We start from the raw sequence: 26,466 nt of genomic DNA, 5'->3' as shown, positions 1-26,466 counted from the left end.
ATGATAACATTCTAATAGCTAAGATTTGGCAACATAGTGACATTTCTAAAATAATCATCCGGTTCTAATGCATCAGACTTATTTTAAATAATGTTGCTGCCTTCCCAGATGCCAGTAATTACTCTGGGATTTTGGTGATTGTTTGTATTGCTAATAATGACATTTTATTCACCAGTTGTAATAAAACATAAGATAGATGTAAGACATTTTAAAATTGGCAATAACTGGAAATTCTGCACCCTATTCATAAAGGCGATACATCTGCTCTGTGTTGGGGTTAGGTTTGAGTAATAAGTGGGGATTTAGTGTCTAGTGTGCGTAATTGACCCTTGTGAGGTGTGAGAAGCTCATGTTCAGATTAAACGCTTTCACTCTCTGCAGCTGTAAGGCAGCCATGCAGAACACCCAGAACCGGCTTTAGTATAAAGCTCGCTTGTTGTTCTCTAAGAATAACACACACACATGTAGTAAACATCTGCTAGCGTAACATTTTATTCAGACAAGTGTGGACATTTTTCAGAACATACAACAGTGTAAAGTGATGGAAAATACATACATTGACTAAGCAACAAATTATGCAGCTTAATAAAGTATTGCAAAACAAATGTATTCCTCTTTTACCTGGTTGTGTTATACTTTAATTAATATGGTACAACATTCCCATGACCCCAGCAACTCAGGTCAAGTTGGAACCATTTGAGTTGTCTAACCCTAACCCATTTTTCAAAGAGTATAAATATGGATAACTTTCAACCTTTATGATACATTAAACACATAATTGTATGCATTTCAAGTGGGCAAACGGCAGTGAAAAGCCTTATTCAACCCCTTAAAGGTAGGGTAGGTAATTTTGGAGAAACCAGGTCGAGTGCGCTAGAATTTGAAAATACACAGCCGGAAAAAATCTGCCACTTCCTTACAGAGCCCCTCCTCCAACACACACGAACGCGCACATGACCAATGAGGGCACGAGATAAGTTTGTGCACAGATGGAAGGCTGACAGGCAGGTAGGCCATCCAGTTATTTTAGCCGGGCCGGCTAAAATGATTGGTCGTGCTTTTTACAGCACCACGGCTTCCACAGATGACATTTTTTAATGGATTTTTCGTCAAAGCACTTAAGATATTCATTGCTATCGGGATGTTAAGAGCATTCCATGGAATATAACAAAAAGTGTATCTCGAGCCGGTTTCTCAAACTTACCTACCCCACCTTTAACTTGTGATCAGCACTGTCTTTTTAAGGAGACCAGTGTGGCAGTTGTAACACTAGGTACTTCCCGACCACAATGCAGATCACCACAGGGGCCCATTCAGGGTGTATCTGTGTCATCTCAAAGAAAGGGGGAAGTAGATATCGTATGCAGTATGTGCGAGTGTGTGTGTACCATACAAAAGGGTGAAACCAAGTCCAACACTGACTGCTTCCACCTTTGCATCCTTCCCATTCAGATCAGTATCTTCATGAGTGCAACAGCTGCAGCAGACCCTGGGACTGCCTGAGGGTCTGCAACACCACCCACCCTGCAAAAGAGAAAAGAGATGTTTAGGTACTGATATGATACCAACTTACGTTTCATTATGCAAGTAAAACTTTCAACTCAAACGCAAATGAGCGGCTCCTTTCTTTATGAGTAGTGGTGCTAGTACATTTGGCGGGAAATTAAGAAGAAGAAAAAATGACAAGCAGCATTCATTTTTTTCTACCTTCACAGTGGTGAAATAAAAACCTTCATCGAGGTTGTGAGGTTCAGTTTTGGCTGAAGCTGTTATAGAGAAGTGTTGGTAACAGTGGTCAGTTAGAGGATGTAGTAGGTGTTGTATTATAATGAGAAGTGTTTCTAGTATACAATGATATCATAGATATACAATTGTGTACCCAAGGAACTATTTGCGGCTTGCTCCAGCTCATAATTGAAGTTGTATTTATATACTCTAACCCAAGACTCTGGGATATATGTCCTGTGTGTCTCTATACATGTCCTGTGTGTCTCTCCCCAAAACACAGCCTGCCATCTTTGGCATCTCCCAGAATTAAGGTTAATGTGGGCTTTGAACCTGGTTCAATCTGTGTTCATTTCAGCCGGCTCCCTGATGGTAAAACCACATGACAGATCACAGCAGCTCCTGGTTGTAAAGCCAAGGGCACCATTTGAAAGAAGTGGCACTCCTGTCGTAATAGACAGCTCTTGGCGACGGCTGGAATTCTCCTCCACTTCCTGTCGCTGCACCTAAGCTGTGTGAGCGAGCATCTGTTGGAGAACGTCACTTTGGAATGCTAGAACGTAAAACACACAAAGCCTTATGCTCAGGTAACAACACCACAGGGTTGGTAGTAAGTGTAATTTATTACATGTCCTGAGGGGAATGTCTGAGCCAAACAAGCTTTTGCATGAAGTGGTTTTTAGTAAAATCCCAAGAAATATGTGACAGACAAGGATGCTCTTTTTCCTGGAAACTGTTCATCCTGTGATTCAGTATTGTAGTCCCAAAATGTTTGGAGTGACAGATCAATACAATTATAAAAATGTAGGCAATAGAGGACAAGATATCCTGACTTTTAGATCCTACATTTCCCTTAATGACAAATGGTGTGCCACTTTCTAGGTATGTTCCAGTGAAAGCCAATACAAACTGAAAACAATCAGCCTTTTACAGTTCATTTAAAAAAGGTCATGCCTTTTTGCTGCTAACAGATGTTGTGCTTGAATCACTCCCATTGTAAGACTATTATATGGTTCACACAGAGATCGACTTCTTGGGCAACTGTGCCACAGTAATAAAAAACAGCAGCGTGTCAAAGAAAATGTATTTTCAGGGGGTAAAAAAAAATTAATGAGAAATGTGGGCGAGGTTGTAACCGACACGATCCTGCCCCACTGCCAGCTCATGTGTTCTCACTCTATTTGTGGACGTTTGGTATCTGAGCGTGGCCCGGCTAAAACCGGCACTGAGCTCAAACCCGCTCAGACACATGAACCTTTACAGTGTGCAGCTCTTATGGACACACACTCCTATCTGCTCTGAACTTGCATTTATGCACCACTGCTATTTATACATGATAAGCAGCACCCAACTTCACTGCTGCCAAAACAATGAGGCATGCAGAGGAGGTTTGTGACATTTCCCAGTGTGACTTTGCCTCGCTGTGGGAAATCCCATTTCATCTGATTAAACCAGGTCATTTGATAACAACGGCGCTCGGAGGGATAGTCTCGACTACAATAGGTCATAAAGGGAACCGGCTGGCTGGCTGGCTGGCTGGCTGGCTGGCTGGCTGGCTGCTGTCCATACACAAATATAATGCCATGACACCAGCAGATTTTGTCAGCAGTAGAAGCAACACATTACACTGGGATCACCAACCGACATCATGTCGAATGTAACTTTATCATCTGAAAGAGGAATATGGTCCCAGAATGTGCAGCAGATACAGAAAGTAAAAGAGGAAGAAAACTGCAGTCATTGTCTCAGGAAGCTTTGTCAACAAGCATAAAGCAATACATTCAAATGTCTTATTCTTCGGCCCACCAGACCACACACACACACACACACACACACACACACACACACACACACACACACACACACACACACACACACACACACACACACACACACACACACACACACACACACACACACACACACACACACACACACACACACACACACACCCACACACACACACACACACACACACACACACACACACACACACACACACACACACACACACACACACACACACACACACACACACACAACTGAAAAATATATACGCTCTGAAGGAAGATGTGGAAAAGCAATGCTCAAGACTGGACAGAGAGCCAAAACAGAGAGAAAGATATGCATTTGGAAATGTAACTGACTAAGCGTGGATGCTAAGTCTCATAAGCCATTTAGTTAAAGTGATCCCACACTCCAATACATGACTGGTTAATAGGTCATGGAGGATATGAGATCTGCAATGAGCTGCTTCAAACTAGTTGAATAAAAGCAACGTCAGCCCCTTGGAGTCACCAGTTACTAAACTTGTCGACGTCCAGCTGCTTCGTATTGCCGCTGTAACGCGACCCATCAGGAATGTTCAGCAGTGCCAACGCTAGCAGCCGCAGCTACGACGGTGATCTGCAACACGTCTTTTATCGACAACAAGCTCATTACTTGAAAACCTCTTGACCGGACTGACAAACAAGAGGGCCACAGACGACAGACACAACCCTGGAGAGCGGTCAAAGGTCTGACCTTGACTGTTCTGGGTTTGAAAGACCACCTGAAGTTAACTGATCTTAACCATGATATTTTAACACCCCAGAAAAACGACTGTTAGTAAATAGCAAGGCTAGACATTAGAGTGACGTTTGGAATATTCAGAAACCTTGTCACATTGCGCTGCTTGATGCTGAGTTCAGGGCCTTCCTCAAAAGCTCAAGCCTAATTAGCACTTTGAATTTCAGAGATGTACCCACTGACACATTCACAGACAGGCAGCTGCTCCAGAGGAAAGCCAGCAGGCAGAAGAGGAGCTGTTCAGTAATGGGGCACTTCCTAAAATCATCCTTTAACAAAGTGGAGATTTCTCCACAAACTGTTCTCCAGTGGAAGTGTGCTACATCTTTCTCTGCCAGAACCAGAAATAAATTGGCACAGACTTCTCAGCTACTCTTTGTAATGAGTCAGCATTGCTAATGTTTCTCTTCACACAGCTGCTAAACTCAATTTTCTTTTGCCAAGGACCACACATATTAAAGACTAGGGGGGCATTTTTACTGTCTCTTCCTGTCTCTCTTTCAGTCACATGAAGAGATACAAATGAGTCCACAAGGAGAAATGAATACACTTTTTTATTCCTTTGAAATCTGTTAAATCGGATAGAAACTAACAGCTGATGGAGTGGCGTGACGAATCAGGCTGCTATCAGGTTCAAGGTGCGTGGAGAGCCCCCCCCCACACTCCATCCTCGATGTCTTTTTACTCTAGGAGCCAGTGAAGTCATCACAGCAGCTGCGGCTCTCCCATAGAGGCCGAGTGAAAGGTCGTCCCTCCAGCTGAGGGTTGTAAATTCAAGACGTAAAACGGGGAAGACGTACGCTCCATTCAACAGGTGCAAATCCAGAATGAATGCTCACACGTCTTTTTTCTTCCTCTAAAGGAGCGAGGACAAAGAGGAGCGAGACAGGAGCATTCAGCCAGGAGAACTTACGACTCTTAAACTGCCTTAATTACAACAATGATAGTCTTTAATGAAACCGCTGCAAATCAAAGAGGGCCGACAGAAACTTGGCCCGTTTCACTCGTTTTGCAGCTATAATTTCTGTGTGAATGCAACACGTGACCAATGTAAACAATCAGACACCTATATCTGACGCACAACATCAACGGGATATCAAGTGAAACCAGAAGAGAGATGTAAACCCTGGCCACGTCCGTTTGCAGAGCGCTGCACTTCTCAACTTCCTCTTAATAAAATATCTGTAACATGAGCGGCAAACTAATGAAAGTGAAATAGTGACCATGGTTGTCGTTTGCCGTCAGACAACAGGAGATGAATAATGAATGAATGTTTATGTTCTAACATTCTGTTTTCGCTGATACACATTTCATTTCCTTACCATTTCACAGCATAATCAGTATTCCAAATGAGTGTACACACCCTGAGGTATTAGTTTGTGCTGTCCTGCAAACATGCTCAAATTATGTTTTATTAAGTGTTTTTCCCAATTGGGAGGCATTTAATTGAAGTGATTCATTATTTAAAAAGCAGAAATGCAGCACAAATGGCCTATTCTATAGTAAATTAGATACTCAAAATCCTTCTTTGGATCATGCTAAACACTTCCATTAATTATCATTCAAATGGACCAGTACTTAATCCTGCTGAATAGTCAAAAAATTAAATTCCTCCTAGGCAATAACGTTTTTTGTTTTGTCCCTGATTAAGCAAAGCATCAGCACTTCCATTAAAACTTCACAAACAATCACATTCCCTAATATTTGAGAAATAAATACTTTCATTTGTATAATCTGCTGTGTCCGTTCTCAATGGGTTCTCTGAAAAACTCACTTCCTATTCTAGATTTGCTATTAGTCTCCCAGACATGACTCTTCTCCAATTAGGTGACTTCCTCAATAAACTTCTGTTCACATGGGATGAAGAGATAAAACGATGGGAAGATGCATGATGTCTGCGTCATGGGAGAACTGGAGAGGGTTGTGTTGTTGCAGAGTTGATCATGTGAGGGTTATAAAATACTGTACATCGACAGTATAGTAGGGTTGACTAATTGATTAGTCAGATGAATTGTTTAAGAAATGTTTTCAATTACATATTTGTTGGTTCCTGCTACAGGAATGTAAGAACTTTCTGCCCTAAAATATAAATATCTATGGATTTTTTACCCTAAGTCAGACATAAAAAGGACTATGAAGACGTTCCTTTAGGTGATTTTCACTAATTACATATACCGACCCAAAGAATCATGATATATTCATTAAGTAAGGGTTTTATTATATTAAAGAAGGGGTTTTAGTTGACTGAAAGAGGCATCTGTATTTCTTCTTTAGCCACTTGTATAATTTAGCTTTAGTTTCCACATTTGTAACTTTGGTCTTTTGATGAACCAAATCGTAAAACGGTAATAACCGAAATTCCCATATTATGAAAACAACATGAACCAATAATAGATAAATTGGCAATAAGTGCAAAGACCAATTCTTCTTAAAGTAACTTTTACTGAAGTCAAACCTAATGAAACTTCTCTTTAGGATTAGAAACATAAAATACATTGAATTGTAAGCATGAGAAATATCCCCATAGGAAACCATTATAGCTCATAAAAAGTCAAGCTAAATACCAGTGGCATCGCCTGGCCTGGCATGTTTTTTCTGTAGCCCCGGACAATTCTCCCTCAATAATATAATACATTAACCGTGCTTTACCTGAACCTCATCATGACACTAGAGAGGATGGCAGGATTGTAATTTCCCGTGTTCAGTGAATGCAACAGAGGCAAGACACCAGAGAGAGAGAGAGAGCACCAGTGCCAGCAGGGGCCGTGTTGTTAGCATCTGGTGCTAGCTGCACTAACGGAAATAAGGAGCTGTTTCCACAACAAGCTGGAGGAGAGTCCTTTCCTGACAGACTGAGAGACTCAGGTGAGCTAAAGGACTCTCTGAGTGTTTAGATAGTTAACTTTAGTCTAAGTTATCTCAGTGGGTCTCAAAGGGTTTGGTCACGAATTATGTAAAAGATTATTTCCGAGGCACACCTTCATATCATTATATTTATAAAAAAACAAGAGAATAAATGAAAAACAGTTATGAAATACTATCTGACAGTAAAATAAGAATACAGTTTAAAAGGAGAGTGATTTGTAAAATATCCATAAAGAAATAGAAAATCTGTTTACAGTTCTGCTTCATTTTGCTCTCAAAGTGCATTTAACTTCAATATTTAAAAATATATCTTCACGGGGAGCATGCCCCCGGACCCCCCTAGAGGAGGTGAGGACCCCCCTAGAGCAGTGGTTCTCAAAATGTGTTCAATAATGTACCCCCTTTGAAAAAAAATGCAGCCAAGTACCCCCTGATCAGCGCAAAAACAAATTGTTAGGGAAAAAATGACAATATAAAGAGGTACAGTACTGCGCTGCAGCATCGGTGTCTGATTTATTAAAACTACAACCTTGTAACTGAGTAACACTTAAACATTTCAAATGTTTACAATCACTAAATTCATGGAAAACCAATTTTAACATCATGCAATAACACTAAGACGACATTAGTTGCATTGAACTGATCTTTTTAATAAGTTGTAATTACACTTTAGTGAGAAACATGGGCTTGTGCTTCACTGAGGATTGTCATTCTGACAGGGAAGAAAACTGCAGTTATTACACTTCGCATTTTGAAATATGACGGAGAACACGCAGCTCTTCCAGATCACAGCTCCCCCGCTGTGACGGACCGTTCAGCGGAGCAAAATACACTAAGAGTTATACCTAACACACTTGGCTAGTTTGTACTCCGGAACTAGCTAAACTATTTATACATATATTTATTCTTTACTGTCGGGTCACTTATTACAGGTTCAGCGAGCTGCACGAGACTGACCGGCTGTCAGGAGAGGGAGAGGAAAGGAGAGCACCCCGTATATTTTTCCCATTTATTATCCAGAATTAATGTAAACTTTTGAATAAAGTAGTTAATCTACTATTAGTAGTTTGTTTAAATGCATTACTTATGTTTTTTTTCCTTTTCATTAACATAAAATACCCCGTACCCCCTGCAGTACTCCAACGTACCCCTAGGGGTCCGCGTATCTCCATTTGAGAACCACTGCCCAGTGCCCTAGAGCAGGGATTCCCAACCTTTTTTTCCAAGAGCCCCCCCAAATGACTCCTGTTGGAGCAACAGCGGTAATTAAAGTTTAAAAGTCTCAAAAATGCAACAACTACTGTCACAAACTGGATGAATGTGAAGTATTTTGTTAAAGGAGGATGAAAGCGTAATTAAGGAGCACTATTGGAGTGACTTTGATGGTTATTGGACTCAGGATTAATTCATTTGGATTCCCGCTGAATGAAGAAATTAAAGGACGGCACAAGTGGAAACAATTCACAAAGGGATTAAACTGTTTAAAACACATGCTCAAAGTAAATCGGATTTTGCCGATGTGTTTATGTGGATTCAAAAGTCGTAAATAATCTACAAAATGGAGGAGACCGATCTGATCGGAGCAACTGTGACAAATAATCCAACTGAAACCGGCATGGACAATGACATGTTTTAAAAATGCGCTTATCCAGACAAGCCCGGTTTGGACACTTTACGGGCAGAAGAAACATTTTAAAGAAAGAATGATACACTTCTGTCTTTTTATGCCTATAATAGCTACTTATTTTAATTTGTATTCAAATGAATTAATCAATTATTTTTTATATTTTATTGTAATGTAGAGAAAAGGCTTTTAGTGACAATCAGCGCGCCCCCCAGGTTGGGAACCACTGCCCTAGAGCAGTGGTTCTCAAACTTTTTTCAATAATGTACCCCCTTTGAAAAAAAAAATCAGCCAAGTACCCCCTGATCAGCGCAAAAAATGCCTATATAAAGAGGTACAGCGCTGCACCATCAGTGTCTGATTTATTAAAACAATAACCTTGTAACTGAGAAACACTTAAATGCTACATTTCAAATGTTTACAATCCATCACTAAATTCATGGCAAACCAATTTTAACATCATGCAATAACACTGAGACGACATTAGTTGCATTGAACTGATCTTTTTAATAATTTGTACAACGTAGTGAGAAACATGGGCTTGTGCTTCACTGAGGATCTTTGTTATTCTGACAGGGAGGCAACTGCAGTTATTACACTTGAAATATGTGTAACTGTTAATATAAAACCCACACTGCTCAAACTTCCTTACTTTTCCTAAAATTAGTATATTTATTTATTTAGGGGCGTGGGGAATGAAGAGAAAACAATATATGAGCATTTTATGAGCATGGGATTTTGACCCCTCATATAAACATATGCATAATGCTGCGCTATACTTTGCGGCCACACGCCGTTGACAAGCAACGCTTATTGTTTAGGTCCTTTGACACGCAGGCAGTCATATAATTAACTAGAACTAGCTAGATCTGATGGATTTGAACATAAACGCGAGTGAAGTATAACCGGACGCGAGAGAGAGATCAGATCAGCTGCTGCTGACGGAGAACACGCAGCTCTGCATGATCACAGCTCCCCCGCTGTGACGGACCGTTGAGCGGAGCAAAATTAAATACACTAAGAGTTAGACCTAACACACTTAGCTAGTTGATCTACTCTGGAACTAGCTAAACTAGTTATACATATATTTATTCTTTACTGTCAGGTCACTCATTACAGGTTCAGCGGGCTGCACGAGACTGACGGGCTGTGAGGAGAGGGAGAGGAAAAGAGAGCACCCTGTTTATTGTTCCTATTTTATTATCCAGAGTTTCTGTAAACCTTTGAAGAAAGTAGTTAATCTACTATTAGTAGTTTGTTTAAATGCGTTAATTACGTTTTTTTTTTCATTAACATAAAATAAATCTCACGTACCCCCTGCAGTACTCCAACGTACCCCTAGGGGTCCGCGTACCCCCATTTGAGAACCACTGCCCTAGAGGATGTTAGGTCCGCCCCCCACTTGTAAAAAAATAGCACTTTACCCTAGGGCTGTGCGATTATGGCAAAAATCATAATCACGATTATTTGGGTCAATAATTGATATCACGATTATTTTGACGATTATTCATTGACCATTTATTGAACTTTAAAACAAATAATATTTTACCAATAAACAAGATCAATAAATATGTTGGAGCACACTTCCAAAACCATACTAAACATATATTATTAATATGATAAATAAAAATAAATTAGACCAAAATAAATTAAATCAAATATGATGCAGTGCACTGTCACAACCTACTGAAAACTCCTTAACATATAGCCAACATATTGGTAAAACATATTCATTATTCCACTCAGTTAAACGTTGAAGGCTGGCCAACCGTCATGGTCCAGAAGTAACAGGAAATAAATGTTGAACTACAATTTAAGACCAAATAAAAATGTTTAGGCCACCATGGCAAATGCTGGTAGGACTGCTCATGTCATCTCTTAAAGATTTTTTGCAAGAAACAACAGCCTGTTTACATGGTCTGGTTTCAGAGATGAGCGCAGGCAGGTGACAATATTGCCACCTGTACTGAAGACCCTCAGCCACGCCCCGACACATGGGGTGACGCCGGCCAATCACAAAGCTTTGATGCGTTCAAGTGCATTATTCTGGCACAGGAAGATTATGTTACAGGACAGTAACGATAAAACAGAATATTGTTGTTCTATTTTTAGACACATCTCGCGATCGATTGGTTGGGCACCGCTGGGCTAGACCATAGGTCTGTTGTGGTAGCAAAGTAGTCAGCTGAAGCCACATCTCTCTCAACTTCCCCACGGCATTTGTCATATAGTGCAGGCAGCGCAGACCTGCTGAAATAATACCGAGACGGCATCGCGTAACGCTTGTCCAACGTGTTGACAAGTTGCTTAAAGCCCTGGTTGCTAACAGTGCTAACTGGGCACATATCTTTAGCGATGTGGAATGTAATGGCAAAGTACTTGCAAATAGTGGAAATAGTTTTACCCTTCTTTTTAACGAGTTGCTGCTCTTGTTCTGACATCTTCGCTCGCGCTGAACACTCACAACATATGTCACTCCCACGTGGCCGAGTGGGCTTTTAGGGAGGGGCGAAAGCGCACCCAGCAAAATAATCGTATTTTGTCAATTATGCTGTTTTCATAATCGTCGCAAGCCATAATCGTAATCGCGATTAAAATACGATTGATTGCACAGCCCTACTTTACCCCTGCTTACACCTATATGCCGTGAGCTGATTATCGAGCCTTCATTGTAACAGTCGCGGGTGTACTGTGTATGTGTGTGTGGGGAGTGTTGCAGTAGAAAATTCAACTGTAGCGCCCGATACCTTAATGGGAAACCCTACATGTTTGAGCACCCTCTATGAAACATCAAGCTACCCCACAGCACCCCCAAAAGTAAATCTCTGGTGCCGCCACTGTGGGCTAAGCCCCTAATGTTTCCAGGTCCAAGAAACGCCCCTGCTAAATAGAGTAGTCATTCGGCTAAGACTTACAATTTTTAAGCCAAAAGATACATTTTCGGAGACACTACCAGGTCAGACTAGGTCACAAACTAACTGGATAGAGCACATTGTCCTCAGTGTACTGTTGTCCTGACTTCCTCTCAACATAAGTACATTTGTGTGAAATGGTATACTGCACAGAAATAAACGAGTCATATGATTCCTATAGACAGAATGTCCTGCTCGTCACGCTGATATAAGCCCTACTGTTCTCCCTGAGTTCATGGAATTCACCCTTCTTTCATCCTAACTTCCACTCATTGAAAAACATCCCAAACAAATCCAATAACTGAACAACCAGGCCTTACATTAGCATTCTGATGGCTGAGTGTTTATTTCCTGCTGTAATAATGACACTATTATCATCTCAGAACATTAGGAAATACATTTAATGTGGGTATTTCCACTTTCTCAGCTCCTAATTTGCTGTACAGCTGAAGTAAAGTCAAAATTAAGATGTGTTTTAAGGTCAAATGCAGAGTAGTGAAATGTAACAAAACACATGTACTCACAAACTGTACCTAAGTACCATTTAAGACTTTATTTGAGAATTTACATGTTATATTACTTTATAAATCTACCCCACGTTATGAAGGTAAATATTTTCGCTTAAGTTCATTTTCAGATTCAAAGTATAAATAAAATAAACAGAAGATAATCAACTCATCAATGAAGATGACTAGGTGAAGCTACACAGAAGAATATACATTAATTAAAATCATCTTTACCAGCTGCAACACAAGTGTTTAACACATTTAGTAATCAATAATTATATTCCAGTTATATAAAACACATAATTGGGTAGTCGGCCATTGCAATTGCATAATGAATACTTTTATTTGTGTGTTACGTTGGGTAACATTTGATGCTAATTGTTTACATAGTTTGCAGGACTTGTAGTAATTGTTATATATTGCTTTTTTAATTAACGAAAAGCTCTGAACACGTCTTCCACCACAGTCCTCAAACTTCAACGGAAATATTTTTCATTAAATATATTATTTGTTGCTCTTTCAAGTCTTTGACAGGTTTGACATTATCCATGAGATCAGTTGACCTAACCGTGAACCATCGAATGCTTTTGGGCACAGAGGGCAGCGGCTGATGCTCTGCGAAATTGAACGGGAAACAGAAAGAGTCCAGGCTTGAACTTGAAAGATACCAAAGTGACACAAAGCAAATTAACTCACAAGATCATAAACGGTCTATCATATATCAAGAGCTGGGGATAATTACAACTCAGCATACCTCGGCGGTCAATAAATATGTTCTTAACATGTCACATGGGAGTTTACATTTCTGAATAAGTCAAAATAAGGAAGTGTAATTTCATCACTTTAACTGTTGCTATCCCACACTTTTAAAAAGGGGTGGTGACCTTTCTGGCCAGTCTAGACTAGGGATGGGAATTTGAAAGCAAATGTATATTCGAATATTCGACCCCCAAAAAAACGGTTAACCGATTAACCGAAATGTACATATCCTATAAATAAATAAAAAATTTGAGACATTTTTTTGTTTTAATTTTGAAAAATAAATAAATACATGTTCAAATAAGTATGGTAACCAAGTCGAATTTGTCAAATATATTGAACTGGTGATCACAGTTTGAACAGTTGATATAGCTATAGGCCAACAGCTTTCATGCTTAAAACATAACTTGGTTTTTAAACTAACTAACACATTTAGCTATGGCACTGTCGTATACATCGAATTATTCCATTTGATAATATGTAATCAATTTAGGCACTAGGGCTGCAACAAACGACTAATTTGATAATCTATTAATCTATCGATTAATGAAACGATTAATCGACTATTCGGACTATTACGTATGCCTTGCACAATTTCTCAAACGTTCTTATTTAGCCATCAACTTTTAGATTTAGCTTGAGGTTGTTTTAGGCATGTGGAAACTAACAATGAAGACAATAAAGATGAATACTTGATTCAAAAATACAAAAATTATTAAATTAACTTAACACATTTTGAACAAAATTAACATAGCTTTTAATTTAAATTAAATAAATAATATTTCACATCAAAAGAAACAACAGTGTTTTAACAAATCGTATTAAATAATCTGATGACAGAACTGTAAACAGAATAGCTGAAACTTTAACAAGATAAATAACTCAGTTAGCTCTAATCATTAACCCATGTTTGTATAATTGAGTTAACTCCGTGTGTTGCTGCTAGCATACATAACACCTGACGTGGAAAAGTTACTCGTGGATGGGGCTACAGAGCTACTAGAAAGACAGTGGAACCCGGTGCATTCCTCCGTCTGAATGTGGTGCACTTTTGCTAAATGTTTAGTCAAATTGCTCGTGTTACCGCCCTTACATGCTAAACTCTTATTGCACTTTTGGCAACAAGCATTCTCCACATCGAGACCATAGACTGTATATATAAGGATCGAGACGGGTAAAGTTTAACCACACCTCGGAGCCATGGATGTATAATAAGAACTCGGAGCTCGGCTCGGAGCGCGTTCTCTCCGCCATCTCCGCAGTGTGTTGCTGCATGTAGCAGCTGCGTGTGTGTAAACTGCCCCGCCCCCTCGCACACAGACGGGGGAGAGAGATCTCGTCTGATCGAAAATACATCATAGACGCATTTGTTTGTCTTTTTGCATATTAGAAACGAGTTGGCGACACTAAGACTGCGATATAATGTTTTTGTAGCAATAATACATGACATATATTTTTTTAATGTCTCCAGTACCGATAAAAAGACCAATAACGTTGGAGTTTAACGGCGCGTAAAACACATGTGATGACGTCACCAACGAATCGACGACTGAATTAGTTGGCAACTAATTTGGTAATCGAATAACCGAATAATTTCGAATATTCGATTAATCGTTCCCATCCCTAGTCTTGACCCAAGTCTGATTCTAACATGGACCAAGCTCGTGCCTTAAATGACCCCTCAGGCCACAACCTTTCACCCTGCATCCCGACTCGTAACCCTTATTCTTACACATCCTATGGCTGTCATTTTGAAGAATAACCAATAGCTAACCCGGCTTTACAGGACGGTGGAGTTTAGATCCGAGGATCATTAATCACCAACTGCCGGTGGGAAACTCGAGGGACAAACTGGAAGCGTTGGTGTCCTACATTAAAGACGGGTTTGTGATTTATTACTACCCTTTCACAATGAAAATGTAGATATAGCTGTGAAGTTTCTTTATGGACATTTAATTCAGCTTCTTTTATCTGGGTTGAAGAACTTGGAGCTCCATTCATTTCTTCCGCCGCCTTTGAACTCGTTCAAACATGGAAGGCTAAATATTTACATGTCGGCCCTTGCTTGTTTAATGTTAAAGGCACACTCACACAGCAGAGTAAATGAATGAAAAAGCTTTAGACAAAACACCTCCAGCGGCTGATGAGTACCAGGCCACTTTTGCAGCCCGGGTCCCACGGGTTCAACCTCCTTTTCAGGGCATGGGAGGCAGGGACCCAGGGGTCTGCATGGGGGCTCAGCGGAGAAGCAAAGCCCTGCTGACACTGCTGTCTCTGTAAAAAGAGGCGATCTGTGCATTTAGAGTTGGCTCAGGCCCAAAGAGATTAAACTGAGGTGAGCCGGAATACCATGTGAGGGTATTACAGACAATGAGCCATCTGATCAGCTGCGAGCCAACCATTCATCACAAAAGAAGGTGTACAAAGGCATGAACTCGTTTTTTTTACTTGAATGCAAACAGTGACTTTTTATACATAGCTTAACAATTCGTTCTAGGTGTTGCCAAGCTTTATATTTCTCTGAATGCCTGAAGGAGTGGTATCTTTTTTTATGGCTGTTTAAAAACCAAAAACAACAGAGCCAAAGTGTAAAGAAATAGTTAAACAGCTTATCTGTCTGCTCCGTTAGCAGAATCTGTTAGCATGTTCGGCATATTTGCTAACTATCCACAAATACATAACTGTCAGTTCAAATTCATTTTATCGAAATAATGATAACAACAAAAAGTTAGATTTACAATACCACGCAATGCTAGAGTTTCGGCTAACATTAGCAACTGACAAGTGCATTCTGTAAACTTATGCTCTTCCTTGGTCAGTATTTTGCACATTGTGTTGCAAACGTCCCAGCGTTATTGATCGTTAGGCCTGTCGCGATAAGCAATTAATTGACTTATCGTACGATAAATAAAAATGAACTCGATAGCTTTTCTGACCTCGATAAATTGCCGTTTACAAGCGCGTTTGTTTAGAAAGATGTGACCGGCCACTCTACCGGCCCGGAGTGTTGTGTCTGCTGGCCAAGCGCGCTGAGAGGGGCGGAGCCAGGTCAGGACACTCCGCGTGCAACAGCGTAGCAGCCAAATGAATAATATAGAGACAAGCAGGACAACGTGTGACTTTGAAGTTAAATGGAATTGTTTGCAAAACCTAATTCCACATCTCCGGTGTGGGAATATTTTTGGATTTAAGCCAAATCAACGAAGCAAACCTAGGGACTTGAATGCGCTGGTATGTCGCATTTCTTTTAATAAGGTAGCAACAAAAGCTAGCAATACGACCAACCTTAAACTGCACCTGAAACACAACCACCCCATTCCATTTTCCCAGCTGGGAGCAAACACGGCAGCTGGAGTTTACAATCAAAGATGCATTTGTCCGACAATGCAAACATGTTGGTGTTCCTTGCTCGAACAGATTTGGATATGGCCTGTTGAGGCATCTGGGTCTTTGTATGGACAGTGTACTGTACACTTGACTGTTGTTTTAAAAAGGAGGTTTTTTTTGCTTGTGAGACAATGTGTGCTCATATTATATATATATAGAAAGAAAGAGAGAGAGAGAGAGAGAGAGAGAGAGAGAGAGAGAGAGAGAGAGAGAGAGAGAGAGAGAGCGCTCTGTTTTCCAGCCTATTTAATTTATTGGTTTGGTTGTGTGATTTAATAAAGTTTTTAGAATTTAATGTATTTGTTTATTTATTATATATCATTTATATATTTGAATATTATTTCACATTTCATTTGCAATGTTGAATTTTCAATAAAAAGTTCTGTTTGAATGGATGTACTTACATTATTATTATATATTATCATTATGTCAGTGGTCTAAGATGGTCTTAAAACGGTGCCGACAATATTATCGTTTATTATCGCAATAATTTCCGTGGAAATGTATCGTCCAACAAAATTAATTATCGTGACATTGGTCGTTAATATATGATTGCCAACACTTTTGCAGTACTTGATATATGATTGCCAACATTTTTGCAGTACTTGATATCGTCTCATGCAGCTCACTGATCCAGTAATGAGTAACCCGACAGTGAAGAATAAACATATTTATAACTAGTTTAGCTTGTTCCGGAGGTAGATAAAATAGCTAAGTGTGTTAGGTCTAACTCTTAGTGTGTGTTTTGCTCCGCTCACCGGTCCGTCACAACGGGCGGAGCTGCAGGATTTCTGCTTCACACACGTTGCATACCGCTATTTTATTGTCTTTTTCGGACACCTTAAAATACTGAGTGTCATGTATTTTACGTCATGTGATCGGCTCTCCCGATCGGCCTTTATAGAGAGCACCGATCGATCGGCAGAGAGTGGATATTGGCAGAGAGTGAATATCGGCCGATAACGATCGGCGGCCGAACGATCGATCGGAGCATCCCTACAGGAGATAAAGTGTTTTCACTATTCATGGAGGTAGCATTAGGTTGATACGATAGCTCTGCTAGCAAGCCTAGTGGTTACAGAGCCATAGCAACAATTAACCCTGTCAGCTGTATTAGGTAAATGCTAATGAGGTGGAGGTGTGAAAATCTGATGGGCTTTAGGCTCTAAGCCGTTTCCTTCTGTAGAGCAAAATAAACTGACCATTTTTATTTTCAGCCAATATGAAGCCTTACTGAGCCAAATGGGCTAGGAAGACAGTTTTTCCAAATTAAATTTTGCTGCATGAAAACGAATGGCCAAGTGAGCAGTTAAGGAAAGAACTGTGAGAGACGGTTTGACTCCACTCGCTTACTCTTAATCCTTATACACTTTACATGGAGATCTAGCTAATTCTCACTAATCAAGCATCTGTTTTACTCCGCACTAAGTAGATGAAGTGTTCAACTTCCAGAGAAAGCAACCAGAGGAAGGAAACTATTACTAAATCTGTCACAAAGCTTTGGACACAGCCATGAATCAATGTGAGGACGCGTTTTAAGACATAAAAGAGTAGTTTCTATATATTACACCCACGTAGGATGCATTATAATCCATAATATAAGTACTTCATGTAATGTTACAAAGCAAAACCAAGCAATCTCATGGTTGGGGACCAAAATCTAATCTGTGGTGAATCAGCATCAACTGAAAAAGTCCCGTCCTGCTTCTCCCCGATAGTGAAAAGAAACAGCCATCAGCAGGAAGTGGGAAACAATGCTCAATGTCACCACAGAGGAGAAGGGAGGATAAGACACGTTCAATTTTCTAAAATCTGATGCTAAAACAAAGGATTCCTTCATTTGTAACAATTAACAGGGAGTTTCAAAATGGTCTTCCCCATCCAAGATGTAGAATTAATCGTGAGTCTGAGACAAACAAAGACAATCTGCTGTGTGAATGAAAGGCTCAGGAGACATGGCGGAGCACAGACGCTTCTGGGACCAAAGCATTTCTGCAGTCTGGTACGGCATTTGTCTAATTTGGCAGATGCTGATGATCAGATTTACAAGTACAAGTACATAGTGTCATTCTGACAAGAAGAAAAAACATTCTGGCACAAAAACACTGAAACCAGAAAATGGTTAATTGGCTGTTTTACTTCTACTTTTACAGCTTTTGGATTAAGCACATGCTCCTTATTTCACACATATCTCGAGCCTCAGATATTACTATCTGAAACATAATCCCCTCAGTCAATAGTTTAGATGCTATATACATATGGTGGAGAGGGCTGGAAGGATATTATAGCAGAACTGCAGACGTTTTGCTTATCAATTTATCGTCTTAGTAATTTCCTTTCAAATAGAAATGTGATTAAAATTCTAATTTAAACTTCTTAGATATACGTCCATATGCCTTAGACTTCTGTCTTCAGTGATATTCAGGATTTGGACAAAACAAGATATATCTCTTTCAGCTTTGGTACATTTTATTTTGTATTTTGATGTTTCATAAACCAAACAATGAATCGACCCATTGAGAAAATGTCATGAAATAATTCTTAGTTTGATCACGTATTTCCCTCATCAATTCATATAAGAAGAACTAGGCTAAAGCAGCATAAATAGAACTTCTGGACTCACATACATCATCAGCTGAAGGTATGAGTAACAATGTCCCCACTCTGCCAGTGTCTTGCAGAGTGGGGACAAAAAGGGAAAAGAGAAAATCTACCCGACAACGCCGGGGTATGGGTCATTGTTTTTTTAGAGTAACTTTTTGAAGGTTGACAAGTCACAGAGGTCACCTGTAGGTCAGGTGGCTCCTGCTCAGGAACATGTTCACTGATTAAGATGAAGGATGCGGAGTGCATGAGGTGCAAATGAGCGGCGGGCCCCAGGGGGCCCATCTGTTGTGGGCAAATAAACGGGGGCTCTGTGAATGGGAGAGGAGCCCCGCTCTTCCCCTGCGAGGCCCTGCAGACAGCTCCATTAATCAGGAGCAGGATGAGCCTGCTGGGTCGCAGTGACAAGTCAGCAGCAGCGGCACAAACTCTCCTCCCCTGCTCCTCCTCCCCCTCCATCTCCATCAGAGGCTGGAGGTGTCAGCCGGCTGCAGCCTCAGTTCCTCTGTGTCAATATCTATGTTTTCACAACTGTCCTCCAAGAAAAACTCAAGAAAGTGACACGGGCTTGGCAATAAATCACCATTAATCACCTCAATAAAAAACATTTGTTTTAGCGGCTACAGAGTGGCCGAAAGATTTGACAAACTTGGATGTTTTTCTTGTTCTAATAACAAAATAAGATGCCTGAACTGGTTGCAACCAGACAGAGGGTTTACTAGTATACAATGCTTTATTTTATTATTATAAACTGTCAGAAGCCTGGAAAAGTTGTTCAACCAAACTGAAATTATTTTCGTTGGCTGAAATTTTTTTCAGCCGATTGACTAATATAGAAGGCGACTAAATGTTCCTTACAGTACAGGTACAGAACAAATACCAGATAAATGGACACATCTATGTAATATCCCAATATGAATTAGATATTGACTGGAGGAGAGATGTACAGTTCTGTCTAACTCCAACTCTTCGTGGGGTATGGCCTCTTATAGGAATAAAAAAGCATTGCTATATTACTAAAAATAGACTGACTTTGTAATTCATCTTCTCACCACTGCCTTTTTGTAATTCAGCGGTCTATTTTCGATGTGAACGCGGCCTTAGCTCCCATTGGCAGACACGTCTCCTGCATCTCTAGCAGTAAGACAAGATGTGTGTGGGGGGGGGGGTGTTAGATGGGAGAGAGGGGTGAGAAGGAGCGGGTAGAGACAGTGGAGAGGAAGATGGAGGGGCACTTTAATAGTATGATTCAGCAGAGGTATCAATTCCCACAGATGGCAAGCTGGCTCCTATTGACTTACATAGGAGGGGAGTAAAGAGGCAATCAAAACCACCCCGGGGACAGACAGTCAGCACATCAAAAGGGAGCGGGATCAGTGTGTTTGAGGCGGAGAGGGAACTGAGCTCTGTGAAGTGTGAATGTACTTTAAAACGCCTTGCAATCGAATACATCTTCATTTTAATGCTCAAAACCTTTAAATGCCACTGTTAACACAAACCTTGCCTTGTCGTGATGCAAAGCTGACTGTGACTGTTATCTCGCAGGCCCCCCCAACTCTTTACCGCCTGCTCCCGAATTCACCCAGACAACTGGGGCTCCTGAGTGGCAACCTCAGGCTGTCTGGAGGAGCTGTGTGTGCACCAGGTGTAGGAGGACGTCCTATGACAAGCGAACACACCGTACAACAGACGTGCCTGCTGCTGGTTCCTTCTGCAGATCAGCAGCTTTCACACTTGTTTACCAGCCGCTTATGGCGCATTTCCATTGCAGGGCCTCGCTTGGCTTAGTACGGTATAGTTAGGCCTTGTTAGGCCAGGCTCACTTTATGCTGCGTTTCCATTACAGTTTAGTAGCTGGGGCAGTAACTATAACGCAGTGTAGGCGGAGCCGTGACGTCATCTTCAATGCGAACCACAGAAAAACAACATCACTCAAGCTCACAGCTCCTCATATTTGTTCAGAAACTAGACAAAAGTTAAACAAGTACAAACCGCAGACTGTCTGTGTCATGGCTAGGGATGGGTATAGAGTGGCGAAGTCCCTCCCCTTCCGGTGGATTTCCATGGGACCTTATTTCGAAAAAATGATGTATTGAAGTCAATGGAGAGAGAAAGATTATCTTTCGATCCCGTTTGAATTGTGCCACGAATTACACATATGATGTTTGTCAATTTAAAAGCAAATTTTGCAGGTCAAAAAAAAAAAAATGGGTCGTAAAACTGTGAAGTAACACATTTGTTTGTGTGAAACGCTCAATGAACTACATCTCTGGTCTCGCAGAACAACACACGTCACCAAGATGGCCGTCACTACTGTCTTGTCAACAAAACGATTGACTACCCTCACTATCACCACAATGAAACACGTCCAGAAGAATGTCATGCAAAGCTGCCTGCCTGCCTTCCTTTGATTCTCTCTGAACTGCCTGGTCTTTTTAATGTTTAATGTCAACCATTTGTGCAGATAGCATGAAGTAGAAAAGATCGGCGATCGCCGATGCTAGCATTAGCATTTCTCCCCCGGGCTTAAATTGTGTATTATAGAATGATCACACCGGTGACAGTACTCTTCAAAGGGTTCACGAAATATGACTACTACTCTTACTGTTTAACATTTTTGGTTACTTAATATTACTTAATATTAACGCTAAAAAAAATGACAAGGCTGTAATGCTAACTAACGTGCTAGCTACTAGCTAACTTGATCCAGCCACTCCTTTCATCAGGCGGGAAGCGAAAGAACGAGCAAGACCCATTGCTGGTATGATAACAACCTACTAAGCACACAGGCATCTTGTTAAAGTTATCTTATCTTAGCCAGCGCCATATAGATGGATTATATCTATATGGCGCTGATCTTAGCTATCTCTTAGTGGAGGAAAACAATTGTGACATCACTTACGCGACTCTGGGATTTGTAGTCTTTCTAGTTGCGTATTTTTCATAGTCTTATATTTCAACAGTTTAACAACAAACTGTGACTTTTTTGACATGGAAATTATTTTTTAAGATTGACAAACATCATATGTGTAATTCATGGCACAATTCAAACTGACTTCAATACATTATTTTTCCGAAATAAGGTCCCATGGACCGGAAGTAGATGGGCGTGACTTCGAGAACCGGTACTAAGTCAATACCGGTACCTGATTGGACGGTATCGGTATACCGTTAAGCCGCAGCGCCAGTCTATATGGCGCTGCGCTGGACAAACGGTGCTGCTATCGGTATATGTGTTACGTCTACTTCCTTAGTTTAATTTTAAACCATTCTGGTTGGTTGGGAACCCTCATCCCGTGTGATGTATCCAGTTTGAGACCCCTCTGATTGGCCACTGTAAATGCCACTCGTCATCTCTCTCAACAGCGCTCTTATTATTGTTGTGAGACTCCTGCAGGCATGGCGGACAGAGCGAAGCGATCGAAGGTCTGGGTGCACTTTTAAAAAATGTAGTGGCGATAGTGCAAAGTGCAATCTATGTACTCAATTAGTTGCTTGTAAAGGACAAGCAACTTAATGAAGCATTTGCAAACGAGACACTCATTGAATCTAAAACGGTGCAGCGTATTTGACAGCCTACACAATGTGTCTGCTAGCGATACTGCTAGTGCTAATAGTGCTAGCAGTAGCACGCTAACAACGTCCTACTCAGTGCAACCTGATACGATTTGCGGGACAAATGTAACAGTATTTTAAAAATACTAAACTGTAGTGATGTGTCGGTCACGTTTAAGTGAACGACGGGAGCCGGCTCGCGCCCGCGAACAAGCCGTTTTTGTTGTTGTTGTTGTTAAGTAATACAAGACAGAATGATATGATGATCTCCGCGTTCCAGCTGCTCAGTGCATGCATGCAGTGACATGTAATATCCAAGGATTAGATACTGTTGGATGCTGCTGTTTTGAGCATTGCAATACATTTATTTGTATTATGTTATTTATTTATGATTATCCTTAGGCTCAGCAAAGATTTGATGTCAGCTGTTGCTGTCTTTTTTTCTATAGTTAATAGTTACTGAAATAGAGCCCTGCTGTTTTGTCAGGGCCTTTTCTTTAAATATAATTTTAAAATGTCGATAGGGCCTACTGTAGCCCCTTTTTAAAAATGTATATGCTTAAGTTTTTATAGGTGTTGTTGCTATCTGCTTTGTGTAGCGTGGTTCTACAAGCAAGTCAGTGCATTCATTGCGTGGTATCAGAGAGTTACAAGGGTCTGTAAATGCAATGAAAACAATTGGCCACAGCAAATCATTGATATTAAACATGTAATGTTTACTTTTGAATACTTCAGTAAAGGATGTATTGAATAATTTAAGTGATATATGTGTACGTATAAATCCTTAGTCAAAACAGGGCTACATTTGATTGAATTATAAAAGGCATAATATGTGGTAAACTGAAGAGCCGGTTGGGAGCCGAAAGAGCCGGCTCTTCTTGGTGAGCCGAGCCAAATGAATTCCCATCACTACTAAACTGTCGGCAACTATAGATGCCGTTTTCGCGGGCTTCAGTCGCGCCGTGTGAAAAAGTGACCTGAGCGAAGGCTCGCAGGCAGGTTAGCTGCTGCGCACGGGTAATATGTTTTGTTTACCTGAGTGAAGTCTTGCAGGCACTTCGCCTTGTCTTTTTTTAGTTTATTAACACTGACAGTGTATTAATGTGAGCTCCTACGCCTATAATAATTTGGCCTTTCCTTGAATGCTTTATAATCCAGTTTATACAGATGTATACATCTTACAGATGTCATTGTGAATTGGAAAACTGCATTTAAATTGACATAGGAATTGACATATGTTAAGCTCAAATACTTTGTTCTATGTTCAAACCTTCAGAAGTTTAGACACATTTTGACGTGTTTCAGTTTAGCACATCATTTATTTTGTGATGATTTAAAAGTACAATCCAGAATAATATACGTACTCGCCTTTATCTTTTTGCCATTTTAGCCTTTTTACCAATTTCTTCATATAGTTTTGCATGATGTCACTGTAGGACAATGTTTTAAGGATCTCTTGTCGAGCTAGGTTGTCAGTTTGAAATGTGTGGATGAAGATGTAATTGATTTACAAATATTACAAAAAAATGCCTCTTTTCATCCTCTGTCTGAGGGAAAACCCCAAAAAGCATGATAGGGCGAGCCAGGCCCCTTTAAGTTATTTTATTTATTTTTGTCTGCTTCTGAGAAGCTACTGTATAAGTTATACAGTTATTTCTGCAAGACAATTACAATACAATGACTGTTTAATCTTTACATCTTGTATTCAATTTTGAGCACCAAATTATTGAAAAGTATCGATAAGAGTATAGAAAAATACCGATACCGATAAGCATACCGGTATCGGTATCGATAAAATCCTAACGATACGACCCATCCCTAGTCATGGCGAATACAGTCGCTGGTTTATTTATGTCTGTATAGGCCGTTGTTGTGAGTGTGGACGGTCGGAGCATATACTGCGTTAGCTTAGCCGATCTCCATTTAGAAAACACGCATTTAAAAAAGGTTTTTTGCCTGCCGTCTGTCTGCAGACTTGTCAAAGCATTCATTCATGGTTTTTACTAACCGGTATCAGTATGTTGTTACTTCGGCATCATTTTGAAACGTGTAGTACAATTAAATCACGGTCAAATATGTTCATTTCGTTGTAGTTGTAGCCCCCTTGCCAGCGATTCTCTCTCTCTAGTTTAGCATACTCAGCCTGGTTGTTGGCCCGCTAAGAACCTCGATTTTATGGGGCCAGAAAAACTGTGAAATAGTACCCGCTAGCCGGTACTACGACTAGTGGAAACACAACCAAAAACGGGCTTAAACCGCGCTGTAGTGGAAATGCGCCAATAGAATAACACAACAAAAGGAGGACAGAGAGAAGGTGAGAAACGCCTGTAACCCGAGGATCTCACCTCCACACATTCCTCATTTGGCCAAAATGACCACGGCTGCAGGATTGAAAGTACATTAACCTTTAGCTGGGACTTTTAATCAGTCTGAAGAATTCTCCCAGCAGCCTGACCTCCAACCCCTGATGAGTGATGGAGAGAGTTGGCACAGACAAGACACTATTAATATTTCATTAACGGTGCTTTAATGATCATTAAACTGCATTGTGTGCTCCGCTGGTAACATGTGATCCTGTGTTGCACTGTCTGCTTCTCTTTAAAATCAATGAATAAATAAACAAGGGGGAGCGGTGCTCGGACAACACCCATCTTCAAACACAGCCTACATATTGGTATTTAAGTTGTTGTAAATTTGTCCCGTATTGGATCAGTCTATCAAAATGTGTTTTCTGCCATATCTTCCTCATGCTGCATGTGGCAAATAAAGGAAATTACAACATTCTGTTCCATATACCAACTGTTTATTTTATACATATAATGGTTTAACTTTAGGCAACAGAATGTGAGTCACAACTCTTTTTTGTCAATGCTTGGATGGGTTTGAAGGGTGAGTTAATAATTATCAGACTGAACCACCACTTCGTTTCACTTCATTTATTAAACCCAGTTTAGTATTGCCCTAAAAAACAGTCAAATGTCTCTCTCAATGCCTTGAAACATGAAAGGTACAAAAGTAGTTTAAATGTTTCCTCTGGATAGAAAAATGTACAAATCTAAGAGATTTCTCAAAGTTGACAACTGAGCAAATCTCTTTGTTTGTTGCCATTTTCTGCGGCAATTAACCTGTTAAGCCCCAAGGTCCCCGCCGGCGGGTAGGCCTACCTATTTTGTGTTATACCAGATTAACGGGAATAATCTCAGCTAACTGATGATACAAACCATTTTTACCAAAACAAAACACAAGTCTCATAAGAAGCATCTAAATGACCCCTGAGCGAAAAATGCTAACGCACTTTGGCACAGAACTCAAGATAAAAGATACCCTTATTACTTATCGTAGCTGCACATACAAGATATCCGATTAAAGCTGAGGTTCCACAAATTATTTAGGTATATATATCATCACTGAGTGATCCGAACTCTTGACAGGGGAAGCAAACACAGACATCACAACACGTACCTTTACGGAGATCATCTCACCGTAGCTGTCAATCTGATCAAAAGACTGGTTCAATGGCATTAAAACGAGAAAAAACGCGGCTGAATCGGTTAATCCATAGGTTGATAATGTTTCTGGGTAATAATTTTTTTTATTTATAATCCATAATTCAATTTTTATGTAAAAATCGGAGTAAAAGTTAGCTGCTAGTGCTAATGGTAGCCACCAGAGTTATCGCAGCTTCCGGTCTTGGCTATGCGGCAGTCTCACACACACACATTACCAAATAAGGAGTATGTGGGAGTTCCCCTCGATTCCATTGGCTCCGACGGTTAGAAAGAGATGTCAATCAGCAAAATCGGCCAAGGGGGGCCAGAGATATGGAAAATCCACCCAAATGACCCCAGAAGTGTGTTTTTGTTGCTAAACCTCTCTAAAAAGGTAACATCTCACTTGTTTTGCATCAATCTTGATACAGGGTACTTATTATATGTTGTCGTTTGGATTCCTAAAGCGTTTA

The 26,466-nt window shown here is 40.4% G+C and overlaps 1 long non-coding RNA gene across 1 annotated transcript in view; it reads right to left on the bottom strand.

The window, feature by feature from the left end:
- Positions 1–468: 468 nt before the first annotated feature.
- The window catches only part of LOC117544672, a 34,283-nt gene continuing 8,285 nt past the window's right edge, over positions 469–26,466 (bottom strand). The window contains exon 3 of the long non-coding RNA XR_004568718.1: positions 469–1,524. This is a non-coding gene — a long non-coding RNA (uncharacterized LOC117544672). The remainder of the gene's footprint in view (positions 1,525–26,466) is intronic.

This window comes from Gymnodraco acuticeps, unplaced genomic scaffold (assembly GCF_902827175.1).
Source record: "Gymnodraco acuticeps unplaced genomic scaffold, fGymAcu1.1, whole genome shotgun sequence".
Classification (NCBI taxonomy): domain Eukaryota; kingdom Metazoa; phylum Chordata; class Actinopteri; order Perciformes; family Bathydraconidae; genus Gymnodraco; species Gymnodraco acuticeps.
Note: the sequence above shows the minus strand (reverse complement) of the source record. Positions and strands in the feature narration are given on the sequence as shown.